Source organism: Nothobranchius furzeri, chromosome 11 (assembly GCF_043380555.1).
Source record: "Nothobranchius furzeri strain GRZ-AD chromosome 11, NfurGRZ-RIMD1, whole genome shotgun sequence".
Taxonomy (NCBI): domain Eukaryota; kingdom Metazoa; phylum Chordata; class Actinopteri; order Cyprinodontiformes; family Nothobranchiidae; genus Nothobranchius; species Nothobranchius furzeri.
In genome coordinates, this window is record NC_091751.1 from 38,975,993 (window position 1) to 38,992,522 (window position 16,530).

A 16,530-nucleotide genomic window follows, 5' to 3' on the forward strand; every position below is an offset into this window, starting at 1 on the left:
CAGTTATTACTTCCATGACCCCATCCTCAATCATTGTCATGTCTTCAACTAATTTACATTTCAAATCTGTTCTAACAAACAAAGCTACCCCACCTCCTCTTTTGTATGTTCTATTAGCAAAAAAAATTCATATCCCTCTATATGAACTTCATCCGTCATGTCGTTCCTGAGCCATGTCTCTGTTATTGCAATCACACTTCATTTATTTTCGAGTTTACTGAAATAATCTTGTATTATTTGTAATTTACCAAACAAACTTCTACTGTTGATGTGGATAATTGATAGCCTATTTCCTGTGATTATCTCACTGTTCAATTTTTCATCTTCATAATAATCACAATTTACGTTTAAATCAAAAAAGCTTTCATCTATCTTATTATCAATGTCATATATTTTTTCCTCTGTGTCCATGTAAACTAATTTATTTCCTCATTTTTTACTATTCAGTAGCCCTACTGGTAGCCTGCAAGTTCTTCATAATTTTTATTTTCTTTAATTTATCAGTATTTCTTATCCATATTATTCACTTGTATCTTTCTAGTTCTGCCATTTCTTTGATAACCAAAATCTTTGCCTGCTCTGGAGACCCGTTCAATTTAATGAACACTTTGCAGTTTGAGGTCCATGTTGATTGTATTTTTTTCTGCTTTCTCAGAAGTCTTGCTTGCCTTGCTATGTCTGCATATTTCTTAATCAGGTGTTCATTTATATATACATTTGTTCCCTTCAGCTTTCTTCCTTGTTTAAGCAATTCTTTCTTTTGTTTTCTGTTCACCAATCTGATAATGATTGCAGGTTTCTGATTTTTGTTCTTACTTGGAAGAGTATGGCACCCCTCTATATCCTTGCTATCTATGTTTATCCCTTTGCTGCCAAGAAAGTCTATTACCTGTTTCTCTAAGCTGTTTAATTCATGCTCTGGTGGATCTCTACTTTCTGCTGCTGTTACCCTAGCATAAGTCCTGTGCATTGTTTCAAGTCCAGTCACTATTACATCATTTATTCTAGAGTATTGTTCCAGCTCAGACACTCGAATTTCCAGCATAGCAATTCTTTTGTCCTTTTCTTCATTTTGTCTTCTCAAGTCTTTGATCTCTTCTACTAATTCCAATATTGCTTTCTGCTGCTTCGAGATTGTTGACATTTCTTCTGACATGAAGTTTAGTGATCTCTTTATGTCTTCCAATTCCTCCTCAGTCACGTTATTATTAATTTTTGGAGGCATCCTTGTTCACTCACCCCGTTTGTTGATAGTGGGCCCGTCACTTTGAGGTTTAGAGGTGAAGCCGGCCCTGGTCTGGCGGTTTGCTCCGCCAGCTGAATGGTTGTAGCGGGTAGCTCAGCCTGGTAGCTTTCCTGGATGGTTGTTGCAGGTAGCTCAGCCTGGTAGCTTGCCTGGATGACTGTAGCAGGTAGCTCAGCCTGGTAGCTTTCCTGGATGGTTGTTGCAGGTAGCTCAGCCTGGTAGCTTTCCTGGATGGTTGTTGCAGGTAGCTCAGCCTGGTAGCTTTCCTGGATGGTTGTTGCAGGTAGCTCAGCCTGGTAGCTTTCCTGGATGGTTGTTGCAGGTAGCTCAGCCTGGTAGCTTGCCTGGATGACTGTAGCAGGCAGCTCAGCCTGGTAGCTTTCCTGGATGACTGTAGCAGGCAGCTCAGCCTGGTAGCTTGCCTGGATGACTGTAGCAGGCAGCTCAGCCTGGTAGCTTTCCTGGATGATTGTAGCAGGTAGCTCAGCCTGGTAGCTTGCCTGGATTTCTGCTGTAAAGTTTCAAACATGAAAACAGTAATAAAAATAATAATTTTGAAACAAATTTAAACTATTTATTGGCTACATCTAATATAGAATCTATATAATAATCAGTTTCACTTCATTTTGATAAAACAGCAAAACAAGAAATAAAACATGTCCTTGCCACCTGTAGATCCTCCACCAGAGGGTAGTAAACATAAAGGACGGGATCAAAAAGCTGTCTTCACTTTTCAAATAAAAGTCTTGTGGAAATTATTGCTTCAGTAAAAATAAACAACTAACATGGTGAAACGTAACTATAAACCTTAAATCTGTCTGAGTTCAAACTAGAGAAGGGATCTGCTGTTGTGTTTGTAGTTCTGTGCTGCTGCAAACGTACAGCATGTGCTCGAGGCTAAAATGTGTTTGAAACTTTGCTTATTTGCATCAAACATAAAGTAAAACTGAAGACTATGGGGATGTTGCTGAGAGGAAACACTGGAGATCAACAAAGCTGGGAGAATCCAACCTCGGGGTCTACACTAATATCAAAGTTTCCAAAGTGCAATAAAACACAAACATTTCATATCACATCCAAAAACCTTTAATCTGCCACTGTAACAACCTCTACTCTTCTGGGTTCAGGTTTTCCAGCAGATTTTTAAAGCTGACAGCAATCAGAGCAGATCGAGGTCAGTCATTGATGTTAGTTGAGAGGATCTCGTTTTAGTCTTTCTCAGGTGCTGAAAGGAGCCGAGCTCAGGGCCAGGAAGATCAGTCAATTCCCTCAACTAAACTGAAATAATATTTCTTTATGGACCCATTTTTGTCTACAGATGTCTTGAGGCATGAAAAAGCTTTTATTTGAGCTGTAGCCACAAAGAAGAGTTTGTTCTGAGCTGAGTTGTATTATTAAAAGTTCTAGGATGAATTTTTGACCGACTTGTTGAAACACAAACGATCTACAGTGAGCTGAACCGTAAAACCAGCTGTCAGCGAGCACAAACAGGAAAAGGACACAGCGACATGACCAGATTCAGGTCAGGTTAAAGCACAAGATTCAGGTTTTCTAAAAGTCAAGTAAAATGGAGAGAATCATGCAGCGGAAACATCAGGAGGGATTCTGGTTTTTGATGCAGAAAGAGTAGGAAGATGGATGAAGATTCACTGGGGAGCTTGCACGAGGAAAGGATTGCCCTTCCTCACTTTGACAGCCTTCTGCTTTTCTGTGAGTTTTATTTTATCTGTGACATTTTTTCTTTTTTATACCAAAACTTTCTTTTCTCTTTCTATTTTGTTAAAATTCATGAGACATCAAGGTGAAAAACTTATCCTGAATCATCCTGATCCATTCACCATGATGGCCAAGTGGTTAAGTGCCTCTCATGGGCATGTGTCCTTATGTTTTCAAATACTAGTCCTTGTAAAAAAAGACCTAACTTGATCTTTAATTCAGAGTTCTTATTTCTAAATAATCTTCAAATCCAGCTCAGCTAAATATTCTCAGAAATGAGCTCCTTACACTCAGCAGGAAAAAGGAAGGCAGTGGCCTGTTTTCCAGAAATCCCAGAGGGCTGGTATGCAAGAATGTTTTAGTTGTTTCCCTAACCCACTACCCTTGATTCACCTATTCAGCAGCTAATTGGGCTCTGCAGAAGACTGTTTATCACCTGCTGATTAAAATCAGGTGTGTTGAAGCAGGAACAACAGTAAAACATGCTGGATACCGGCCCGTGGGGAAGGGAGTTGGGGATCACCGCTGTATTCCTTTTCAAGTAAAATTTCAAGCGTCTTTTCTGACTTTGTTACTTAGATTTTGTGGCTTTATGACAGTGCTAGTTTAATCTGTAATTCTACTTTTAATCTCAAGTAAAAATATGAATTATCCTTATTTCTACTTAATCATTAAATCTGTGGTGAAATCTAGTGTAACAGATAGAACAACAATAACAAACACATTGCACATTTGTGGTAGAAAATGGCCTCAAAAAATTCATCTACACACCACAAGCAACATTTTAGCTCAAATGCATTTATTTCAGAGTTTCTTCCGGTGACTGTGAATGTCCACCTTTGCCCTGATGACAAAGGTGGACATTGGACCACCTCAATTCCCTAAATCCAGCCCCTCTTGGCCATCCAGGTCAGAATCAAGTTGAAGATGGGTCACTCGTCTATCACAGGGTCAACAGAGAATTAAAAAGGGAGCAGCAAACAGATCTAAGTTTAAATCTTTCTTTCTAGAGCCAGATATCAGAATCTGAGTGTTCATGTAGGATCAAATCCCACCTCTGGCAGAAGTGTCTTTTGTACGTTCGTTCTGTGTAATCCATCAAATTCCATTGCTTGGTTCTTTTCTGCACACAGCGTAGTAAAAATTTGTTTTTACATTTTAAGCAATGGGTTTAAAAGGTAAAACAAATATTTGCTACACTGTGTTTAGAAAAGAACCAAACAATGGAAGAATCGGAAGTGATTCAAGGAGTTAAAGTCACCTTTTTATTACCCATTAAAGGCACTTTTCTTTGAAAAATTACTTGAAATTAGATGTGTATTTCATACATCTCAGGGTTTTCTGATGGACAATAGAATTGGCTCAAGATGCAAACTGATTAAATGGAAATCTATGACATTTGTGATTTGGTACTAAAAGGATTGGATGGAAATTTTAAATCCCAAATTTATGGGTAGTATTTGGGGACATTTTTACACAGAGAACAGAGAACTGTATGGCTGCATGTGTTTTCCAGAGACCAGCGGCATCCGGGCTCATCAGGAGGATTCAGCTCAGCTGTGCTCCTCAGCAGCCTGGAAGAGAGGAGGAGGAGGGGCAGTGTCCGGCTGATCACTAGACCTGGGTGATCATGGCTCCTACCCTTCACTCCCCAGGCCGGCAGCCGTGACACCCCCACACATAAACGAAAGAAAAAGGTTAAAAGTTAGTACAGGACACACTAGTAACTTTTAAAACTTTTTCTTTAAAAGCGAGGATCACATCAAAACAAGAGAGACCCCCGATAAAACAATAAAAACAGGCTATCTACTCCCTACTCTTCATGCAATTTGCAGGCGGGCAGATTAAGCACATGTGCTGTTGCACATTCTGACCAGCAAAGGGAGGGGGTTTAGCCCCTGCCCTTCCTGGGGTGCTCCCGAGATGGTGGAGTAAACCACCAACGCTAACCCGCTAGGTGCAACACCTGAGCCTGCCTGTGGGGGTCATCTCTGGATCCACGTCTTTTATCCTCCTCTCCTTGGGCTGGACCAGGCTCGAAGCTTCTGAGAGCCCATCCAGCAGTGGATCCTCCAGTGGGAGCTGGGCCTCCAGAAGCACCCGCCAGTCATCCACGAAGCCATCTGTTGTTTAAAACCTTGAAACAAATAAAACACCATTAAATACCACCACCAGGGATTGTACATTCCTTCACGGTCTGTTGTTAAAAAATTCCCTGACGAGCCCCCATTTGTTACGTCCCCGACATGAGATGGTAAAATGTGAAGGATGGGGATAACATACAAACTGGCGGAGGAGTTTAAAATGGGTTTATTTGTACAAAAAGGTATTAAAAACACAAGCAAAAAGATGGCGAGCATTATTAAGATAATGCTAAACAAAAATACTCTCAAAAAGTCTAACATTAAAAGAGCAGTTACCAACATTAAAAACACCTGGTTAAAACTTATTAAAAGTTTCACCAAAACAGAAGGTGTTTCTAAATCCACAAAGTTGATAAAAGTTCTAAAACAATTCATTGACATAAAACACCTGGTTAAAACTTATGTTTAAAGTTTTACCGGAACAGAAGGTGTTTTAAAAACGAAGTCAATAAAATTGCAACAAACGAAGTTAACCTTAAAAACCAACGAACACAAGATCCCACATGATCACTCAAGAGTTTCAACTATAAAAGTTAAACTTATCAAAACGAAGGCTCGAACGAACGAACGGACGGACGGACGGACGGACGGACGGACGGACGGACGGACGGACGAACGAACGAACGAACGAACGAACGAACGAACGAACGGGTTAAAATAAAACAAATCATGGAGAACAGCAGAACCCCTGCACTGCTGTCTCCCAGACTGCCGAAGGCACAGCCTTTTTATCCTAGGTGTGGCTCATCAGGAGGATTCAGCTCAGCTGTGCTCCTCAGCAGCCTGGAAGAGAGGAGGAGGAGGGGCAGTGTCCGGCTGATCACTAGACCTGGGTGATCCTGGCTCCTACCCTTCACTCCCCAGGCCGGCAGCCGTGACAGGCATCAACATTTGTTCCAAAGCCCTTGTAGGTACGAACCCTACTCCTGGTGGGTGATGTAACATTTGTTGAAAGGGTTCGGGCTTAAAATCTCACGATGACTGGTAATGGAATATAAGTGTTTCCTGGGGGCAACAGATCTAACCTCAACTGCATAGATTTGTTTCCTTATTCCAAATGTCTAGTTATGAGTTTGTAGAGGTTAGTTAGCTGAAGTAACCATCAGGATTGCCAAATGATAAAGGAATTGGACTTAAGGTCCAGTAAACACATGTCCTTGGGGGTTAAACCTCACTTTTGGTATGCGTGATTTGGTTAGGGTTAGCACAAGACGCTTAAAATCTCCTGGTCTTTGCAAATTTGAAATGATTTCTCTGAAACCTAAGACTTTAAAATAGATTGGTAGTCCATCTATCACAGTCAACATTCTATATACCGTAAATCCTCTAATACAGGCCCGGGCCTGTATTTGACTGTAGCTCATCAAGCTCCAGGCCTTTATTGGAAGGAGGACCAGAATTAGAGGCAGGCCTCAATTTCTATTTGAGCAAAATGAACTAATGGTTCGCTGGAGTTTTTAACAATTAAAATTGCGCCCACATTTTCAAAGTTAAACACATTTCTTTTAACAACGGTAGTTTCTGCTTCAGCCCTCTCCCCCCTCCCCCTGCGCAGCGGCCGCAAACTCACTGATGCGCCTGCAGCCTCTCAGAGTTCCTGCTGCGCTAAACATTAAAATAATTATTTCATTTTCTGTTCCTCACTTCTGATTACCTTCAATGGTGTCTGTTTGTTGCAACCATCAGGTACAAAAACTAACTTGTTTTTATTTGACTATTTTTCTGTCCTGCCTGTTTATTATCTTCCTGCATCTCCTCTCAATCCTAAAGAAAAGCTGCTACCTGCCTTAATATATATTCACCTTATGGGTTACCTTTTAACTGCAGTTCTAAAAGATCTAGCGACCGCTAAAACAGCGGAGTGCGTGCTGCTTGCCGGCCGCATCAGTGATCGGTGCGTCACCGGAGGACAAGGTGATGCGCCCTGCTCCACAGCAGCGAAACGCATCGGGCGCAAATAAAAGACAGAAAACATAAAAGGAAATGAGCTGACATGAACGATCGCGTGTTAAATTAGTTTTTGAGGTGTGACACCTGATTTGATAATGTTACTGTGGCCGTGCTCAGGACGCAGATGTCTGGAGCACGTCAACAATCAGAGCTTTGCATGCGCAAGCTGGTTAAGGTTAGGATGGGGTTGAGGGGAAGGTTAAATTGCAAGAGGGTAAATGTCACAATTTGGTTAAATGTCCATTTTACGGCGGGTGTCAGTACCGACGCTCTGGCACAGCACGTTGCCTCCCGACGCGCAGGAGCTTGTCATCTGCTGACAGCAGGCTGCTGTCTTTTCCGTGCACTGCATCTTGCCGGTCATTATTACGTGACAGCGACTAGTCGATGACAGGCATAAAAAGTCACTATAGAGCGGTGAAGTCGACTAGTGACTAGGTCACACAACCCCTACTGCTCCCCAGTGTTCTGCAGCATAATCAGCACGTTCTCTTTGAACTTGATATCAAATTTTCGCCTCCTCTTCATCTCCACATGGTTAAAGTTGCCGTCGCGGTCTATCACTGGCAAATCAAAAGTGAGACGGATGACACAAATGCCCCCCCCCCGTACTTGCTTGTTACCACATTCCACCCGGCCACAATAAAAAAACGGCCATTATTCACCTCCGCCGACTCCGACAAAAATATATTACCCGGCAGTTAATTAAATACAGGCTAATATTAGAGGATTTACGGTATATCCCCATATTTATGGGTAGTACAAGAACCAAAGGACAAAAGTCCTCGTGTGTTCAAACCCCACTTAAGGTAGGTTATCTAAAATTTGCTTAAATGGCTTCAACCTCTTCGTTGTTGACCATGATTGCAAGTCTCTGTGGAACCTAATACTTTCCGGTCGGCAACAAGATGGCGCCTGTGCTTGGCTTAGCCGCAGTCACCGGCCACTTTTTCAAACTTTTCTCCACTAACCTCCTAGTGTCGCTGCTACCATCTCCTATGATCGCCAGACTCTTTTGTCCTTCCGTTCGTTCACGATCGCCCAGATGCACCGAGGACGTACCGTCCTGTTTGTTTACCTGAGTGGCGCACTGGCCCGGAGCCGAACGACGATCACGAGCTACGCACCTCCAGCTATGTTTGTCCGGTCCCGGGAAAACGTCGGAGGAAAAGAGGTAAACGAGCAGGAATCAGGGTGAGAATAAGACTTCTCTTAAAGCGTGGTTCATCTAGTAAACATCGGCGCAATCTTCTAGCTTCTTGTCCTTTGTTTGGTGACCTGAGCGCCACTTCCGCATTCCCCCCAGGCCACGTTGCAGCGCGGTTCATCCGTCCAAGTTTTTTAAGGTCGGTTTATCCTCATTCCTCAGTGGTTTCTCCTCCTGTTCCCTCCATAAACACCGTGGATCTAACCCTGCTAATTTACGTCCACTATCTTCAGCTGTTTCTGTAGTTTCTGATTCCTCCACCTCACTCAGCATGGCTCTATTAAATACCCGCTCTGTTAACAATAAGACCTTCTTGCTCAATGATCTAATACTATCTAAAAACCTGGATTTTCTGTTTCTGACTGAAGTTTGGCAGCAAACATCTGATTATTCTGGTCTGATTGAGCTCTGCCTGAGTGGTTATTCTTTTCTTAGCCAGCCCCGGGGTTCTGGTCGTGGTGGAGGCCTAGCTGTTGTTTTCAGAGACCATCTTCCATGTAGCTCCACAACCTCTGGTCACTTTGCTTCCTTTGAACTGCAGCTTATTAAAGTTGGGCGTAAGGACCCGTTCTACTGTGCTGTGGTTTATCGTCCACCTGGTCCAAACAGTTCTTTCCTTCAGGAGTTTAGTGACTTTCTATCCTCCTGTCACGGCTGCCAGCCTGAAGAGGGAAAAAGCAGCCAGGATCACCCAGCTCTGGTGATTGACCGGACACCGCCCCTCCTCCTCCTCCCTTCCAGGCTGCTGAGGAGCACAGCTGAGCTGAATCTATCTGATGACCAACACCTGGGATAAAAGAGCTGTGCCTTCAGCAGTCTGGGGGACAGCAGTGCAGGGGTTCTGCTGTTCTCCATGATTCGTTTTGTTGTAACCCCTTCGTTCGTGCCTTCGTTTTGATGAGTTTAACTTTTAAAGTTTAAACTCTTGAGTGATCCTTTGGGATCTTGTGTTCGTTTGTTTTAAAGGTTAACTTCGTTTGTAGAAATATGACTGACTTCGTTTTTAAACACCTTTGTTTGGTAAAACTTATACGTTTTAACCAGGTTTTAATAGTTGATCATTCGTCTTTTAACGTTAACCTTTTTGAGTTTGTGTGTGTTGCATTATCTTTATAATGCTCGTCGTCTGTTTTGCTCATTTTTAGAAACTTTTTATAACAATAAAACCCTTTTAATATCCACTGTCCAGTTTTTATTTATCCCAATCCTTCACATTTTACCATCCCATGTCAGGGACGTAACACCTCCACTGTGAAGTTGTCCAGACTGGTGATTGTTGGTGACTTTAACATCCACGTTGATGATCCCTCTGATCACTTTGTCATGAATTTCTCCAGCCTTATGGACTCCTTCGGCTTTACCCAGCATGTTTCTGGCCCCACACACACACACCAGGGGGCACACTCTAGACCTTGTTTTTACCCTGAGTCTAAATGCTGACAGTGTTTATCCTGAGGATGTTTATATTTCAGATCACCATTGCATTTTCTTTAACTTGTCAGTTTCTGCGTCCCCACCTCCTGCTCGCCGTATGGTTAGTTCTCGTTTTCTTAATGAGAGCACAGCTAGCAATTTTTCTGCTGCTTTTGATCCGCCCTGTTCTTCTGATAACGACCCAGATTCCTTAACTTCTCAGTTTAATGAGCACTGCCTCTCCATTCTGGACAATATCTGTCCTGTCAGAAACAGATCAGTTCCTGCAGTAAACCCTACTCCCTGGTTTAATGACAGCCTGAAGCGCCAATGCAGAAAAATTGAGCGTTTGTGGAAGAAAACCCATCTCCACGTCCATCTGCTGCACTTAAATGATCTTCTGACATCCTTTAACTCTGCAGTCAGAGACGCCAGGGTTTCCTATTTCTCCAACCTGGTGTCGCAGAGCAAAAAGAACCCCAAGGTGCTGTTTAACACCATCAGCAGCATCGTCTCTCCTGCCACTCCTACAGCCTCCATCCACTCTGTTGCAGACTGTGAGCAAGGGCGTCAGTTTGTTTTCAGAATTGCTGGGGACAATAACCATACACTTGAGTGGGGTTTAAAAATTGCTGGGGACAATAAAGTAGGCTAGCACAGGGGTCGTCGGCTCTGGAACCGCATGCGGCTCTTCCATCCATCTGATGCGGCTCTCTGTGCTTGTGAAATAATGAATGGATATTTAAATAAAAAGCTTTATATTTTACGGCATTAATTTTACATCTGTAAGCTAATTCTAAATGTAAAGATTGTCTGCGTAAACCTGAACAGTTCCAACCCGGTCTTACTGTGAGATCGGGTGGACGGGCCACGCTTGTGCGTAATCATATCGGCGCTTCTGAGCTGCTATCTGACCTTCCCACCTACAAAGTTTAATTACAACAATCAAACGTGACAGAGCCTGGATTTGTATTCTGAACAGTCTAAACATGTTTTAAAAAGAAACGTAGGACAAAAGTGGCACCTGCTCAGTAAAACCATCAACAGGGTGAAAAATACCAAAAATTGAAGGCAGAGACGGGCTACAACTTCTGGATCCATTTTATATAAGTCGTTTTATTGATTATCGTCTAATGAAAGATAATTAAGACGTACATGAGCGACCAGGCGCGTTGCAAGCTTTTCAAAAGTGTGAGGGATGTTGTCTGTGCCTAAAATAATTTCTTGTTATTCATCTTGTTAGTTTAATTTCCGTAATAGTGGAGCAGGTGCAAATTTTAGACGCGTCACGCACGTCTCCGTTTCAAACATGTTTAAACTGTTCAGAATACAAATCTAGGCTCTGTCTCGTTAGATTGGTGTAACTAAAGTTTGTACTGAATGAAACTTTACATTAAACCATGTTGAAAAGTAAAGGATCCGATTAAATAGTTTCCCCCTCATTTACAGTCAGTACAGTGCAGTGCGCACGGCTCTGGGGTTAATCAAGTTTAATTGTAACATTAATGTGTTACTGGACACGCTGGTCTGGTTGGTTAGACCAGTGTTTGAAGTGGAAAACACACACACACACACACACACACACACACACACACACACACACACCAATTAAAATAATGCTGATAGCGTGGACTAGAAGACAGGTGATGGTTTACGTATTTAAATGATGATCAGGCTGCTGTAAAATGTAATCTCCATCCACATCCAGACACAATCATCCTCTATTCTTTCTCTATTTGCTCTGCTTTTGTCTGGGCTGATCAGCTGATGGTGCGCGCGGCACGCCTAACTAGCGGCTGATGCAATTTTACGCATTTGGAGAGGTGGACTGGATGCTTTGCGTTTACTGGAAGTTGGTCCACTTAATGCACGGGTGTAGACTACATATGAATGACAAATGAATGAAAATTAAATTGTGAGTTTTTACTTCATATTTTAGAAATAAAAATGACGGGGGAACACATTTATGACGTCTTTTTAAACTAAATTTTCCAGCGCGACCTAAGGCTTCACTTAAGGCACTGCTTATTAAGGTCAGTCCAAACTTACCGTGGCCCACCCAAAAATGAAAACCTGGCGCCACGCCAGTTATAAACCTCTGCAAATTGTTGTTCTTCACTTTATCAAACTCAGACTTTGTACAGCTAATGTCAAGATGTAAAATTATGAATTCAGTCGAGCTCTTCCGTCCCTCCCTCTCCTGCTCTCCTGGAAACCCGACATCGGCTGTCAGAAGAGGGAGGGGAAGAAGGAGATGAGGCAAACAGAGTGAGTGCGACGTAAAGAAACCAGACTGGTGTGGAGGTGAGCAAAACAGCTGGAAAAGTGAGGGTGTTGAATCCCCCACGGGTGCGATGCCCCCGGCTGCTGTCACCTGTTGTGAGCAGCGCTCTGCTGTCTGAGGGTAGGCCCCGCCCGCAACGCTGCAGCTGCTGCGGTGTTTTCTTTACTGTGGGAAATGGGTAATAATGGCTCTTTGATGGGAACAGGTTACCGACCCCTGGTATAAGATCTGAGCTGGTAAAACAAAAATCCTCATCAGCAGGCTTTTTTGAAAGAGGGGGGGGGACACAGCTGCCAATCACGAATTTTGCCGGGGACATGTCCCCGGCGTCCCCGGTTAAAATGACGCCTATGACTGTGAGAACTTTCTGTCTTTCTTTGTGGACAAAGTCAATAAGGTTAGATCTAGCATCTCTCCTTCAGCCTTATCACTGCCTCTCCCGACTCCAACCAGGCCCATCATCCTAGATAGCTTTGCTCCTGTTTCTTTGCCTGAGATAACCAAACTAGTTAACTCAATGAAGACCTCTGCATGCCCCCTCGTCATCTTACCCTCATCTTTGTTTAAAAGTGCTTTTCAGTCCATCGGTCCCAGCGTGCTCTCTATAATTAATGCTTCTCTGGTTTCTGGTCAGGTCCCTGCTTACTTTAAGAATGCTGTAATCATCCCACTTCTTAAAAAACCGAGTCTCGACCCCTCTCTCCATAGCAGTTTCAGACCCATCTCTAAACTTCCGTTCATCTCCAAGATCTTGGAAAAGGTTGTGGCTAAACAACTCTCAGCTGCACTTGATGAACATAACATCATGGCCAACAGTCTTAACATCTTCACCAAAAGTTGTTACCCTTTTTTAAACTTTTAGTTGTGAGTTTGTGGGAATTAATTTGTGAAAATAAGCCCCTGGATGCCTGAGTGTTTAAGACACTGATATTAAGATCCAATGGGCACAAGTCCTTGTGGGTTCAAATCCCACTCCTGGGATGATACCTAAAAATTGTTTAAATGACTCTAACCTTCTTGGTTGTTGAACATTATTGCAAGTCTCTGTGGAAACAAAGACTTTGATATATAAAGGTTATAAAGCAATAAAATAAATTACACCCTACATTTATGGGTATTTTTTGATGAAATTCCTATATAGAACTGTAAGACTAGAATGTGTCTCCTAGGGCCAACAGTCTGAACTTCTACAGCTAACTCTTGTCATACTTTTTCAAACTTTTGTTGGGAGATTATATGTGAATTACCTAGCCAAATTCATTTAACATGATGGCCGAGTGGTTAAGGCATTGGTCTTAAAATCCTGACACAAGTCCTCATGGGTTCAAACCTCTCTCCTGGTGTGTTGCCTAAAAATTATTTAAATGACTTTAAACCTCTAGGTTGTTTACTAAAATCATAAGTCTCTGTGGAACCTAAAGCCAGGCGTACACTGTGCGACTTTTTCACTCGCAGCGTTCAGCTTCAACTCAAACTGTACGACTTCCTCGCAGAGCAGATCTCACGAGTGGTGTGCTCACACTGCACGACCCAGTTCTCGCATGCGACCTGACTGCTCACACTGTACGTCTGGTAGCAACACGTCGGCCCTAATAATGTGCTAAAAATAGCAGTTTTTACTCAACACGTCAGACGTTTTTGTCTTGCCTGTTGTCCTTCGGGAGTGCTGCAGGAGGACACACAGGGATTTATGGGGATTGGATGAGGAAAACGAAATAAAGAAAGTGAATCTGTGTTTTGTGATCAGTTTAATTTGACATGAACACGACAAACACGCTTTCTTGACAATCTTTGTGAGTAAAAAAAACGTGTAGAAACAAAAACGAACAGCGTGTGTTATTAGGGAAATAGTGAGCGACCGGCGTTGATGCAGGATTGCGCGCGCATGCGCCGTGAGCGGTTCTGATACTTTTTTGGATCGTAGCTGCTCGCAGCTGCTCGCAGCGCCGCTTCAACAGTGCGATACCCTCACGAGGGACGAGCGAAATTTTAAACACGCCAGAAGTCCGTGCGACCTCACGACTGCTGATTGGCGGCTGGTCACGTGGTGTTAATCGCCTCTCGTAACCCCATGTACACTACACGACTGCTCGGCGCAAAACTCGCCCCGATGTCGTTGCTTCTCGCACGACTGGAAAATCGGCTCAAAAAAGTGAAAAAGTCGCACAGTGTACGCCCGGCTTAAGACTTTAAAATATAAAGCTTATAAAGCAATTAAAAACAAAAAAATTACTCCCTACATTTATTGGTAATTTTTGAAATTCCTATATGGAACAGTAAGACTTGAATGTATCTCCATGGGCAAACATCTTAACCTCTTCACCAAAAATTACTATTTTTTTAAACTTTTAGTTGTGAGTTTGTGGGAATTACATTGTGAAAAAAAACCCCACCAAGATGGTTGTGTGGTTAAGGTGTTTGTCTCAAGATCTAATGGACATAAATACTCTTGGCTTCAAATCCTACACATAGTATGTTATATACGTTTTTTTAAATGATTATTAATCTCTTGATTGTTGACCATGATTGCATGTCTCTGTGGAACCTAAGACTTTCAAATATAAAGGTTATAAAGCAATAAAATAAAAAGATGCACTCCACATTTATGGGTATTTTTTGATGAAATTCCTATATGGAACTGGAAGATTTGAATGTTTCCCATGGCCAACAGTCTTAACCTCTTCACCAAAAATGACCATTTTTTAAACTTTTAGTTGTGAGTTTGTGGGAATTACTATGTGAAATTAAGCACCAGGAGGGCTGAGTTGTTAAGGCTTTGATATTGAGAACCAATTGACACAAGTCCTTTTGGGTTCAAACCCAAATCCTCTTATGCTATCTAAAATTGTTAAATTGACTTTAAGTCTCTTGGTTGATGACCATGATTGCAAGTCTGATTGGAAGACTGAAATGTTTTCTCCCAGGCCCAACAGTCCGACCCTCAACAGTTAACTCTTGTCATACTTTTTCAAACATTTGTTTGGAGATTACGTGAATTACCTAGCCAAAACCAAATATCAGAATGGCCGAGTGGTTAGGGCATTGGACTTCAAATCTGATGGACAGAAGTTGTCGTGGATTCAAACCCCACTCCTGTTAAATTACCTAAAGATTGTTTAAATGACTTTAAATCTCTTGGTTGTTGACCATGATTGCAAGTCTCTTTAGAACCTAATACTTTGAAATATAAAGTTTATAAAGCAATAAAATAAAAAATCACACCCAACATTTGTGGGTATTTTTTTGATGGCATTCCTATATGGAACTGTAATACTTGAATGTGTCTCCCAGGACCAACAGTCTTTACCTCTTCATCAGAAATGTACTCGTTTTTAAAGTTTTAGTTGGGAGTTTGTGGGAATTACTTTGTGAAAATAAGCACCAGGATGGCTTATTGTTTAAGCCGTTGGAATTAAGATCCAATGGCCGTAAATCCTTGAGGGTTCAAACCCCACTCCTGGTATGATACCAAAAAATTGTTTAAATGATTCCAAACTTCTCAGTTGTTAACCATGATTGCAAGTCTCTGTGGAACCTAAGACTTTGATATATAAAGTTTATAAAGCAATAAAATAAAAAATTACACCCTACATTTATGGGTGTATTTTGATGAAATTCCTATATGGAACCTTAAGGCTTGAATTTGTCTCCCAGGGCCAACAGTCGAAACCTCTTCATCAGAAATTTACTCGTTTTTAAAGTTTTAGTTGAGAGTTTGTGTGCAATTCACTGTGATATCAACCACCAGGATGGCCGAGTGGTTAAGGCGTTAGACTTAAGATCAAATGGGCAATTGCCCACGTGGGTTCAAACCCCACTCCTGGTATGCTACCATAAATTGTTAAATTGACTTTCAATCTCGCGGTTGTTGCCTATTATTGCAAGACTCTATGGAAAGTATTAATTTGAAATGTAAACGTGAGCCATCAATTAAGAAGTTTACATTCAACAGTTATGGACAGTGGTTGGGAAATCCCTACAATTGGAACTGTAAAAATTAAATGTGTCTCCCAGGCCAAACAGTCTTTACCTCTACAGCTAACTCTTGTCATACTTTTTCAAACTTTTGTTGGGAGATTATGTGAATTACCTAGCCACATCCAATTATCATGGTGGCCGAGTGGTTAAGGCATTGATCTTAAAATTTAAGTCTTTGTGGATTCAAACCTCTCTCCTGCTGTGTTACCTAAAACTTCTTTAAATGACTTTAAACTTCTTGGTTGTTGACTAAAATCGTAAGTCTCTGTGTAACTTAAGACTTTCAAATATAAAGGTTATAAAGCAAAGAAATCAATGACACCCTACATTTATTGGTATTTTGATGAAATTCCTATATGGAACCTTAAGGCTTGAATTTGTCTCCCAGGGCCAACAGTCGAAACCTCTTCATCAGAAATTTACTCGTTTTTAAAGTTTTAGTTGAGAGTTTGTGTGCAATTCACTGTGATATTAACCACCAGGATGGCCGAGTGGTTAAGGCGTTGGACTTAAGATCCAATGGGCAATTGCCCACGTGGGTTCAAACCCCACTCCTGGTATGATACCATAAATTGTTAAATTGACTTTCAAT

The 16,530-nt window shown here is 41.9% G+C and overlaps 2 non-coding genes across 2 annotated transcripts; both read left to right on the forward strand.

Annotated features, from left to right (window-relative positions):
- The first annotated feature begins 15,703 nt into the window (after positions 1-15,703).
- Positions 15,704-15,786, forward strand: trnal-uaa (transfer RNA leucine (anticodon UAA)). The gene has a single exon. It is a non-coding gene; the product is annotated as a tRNA-Leu (tRNA).
- A 629-nt stretch (positions 15,787-16,415) lies between these two features.
- Positions 16,416-16,498, forward strand: trnal-uaa (transfer RNA leucine (anticodon UAA)). The gene has a single exon. It is a non-coding gene; the product is annotated as a tRNA-Leu (tRNA).
- The last annotated feature ends 32 nt before the right edge of the window (positions 16,499-16,530 follow it).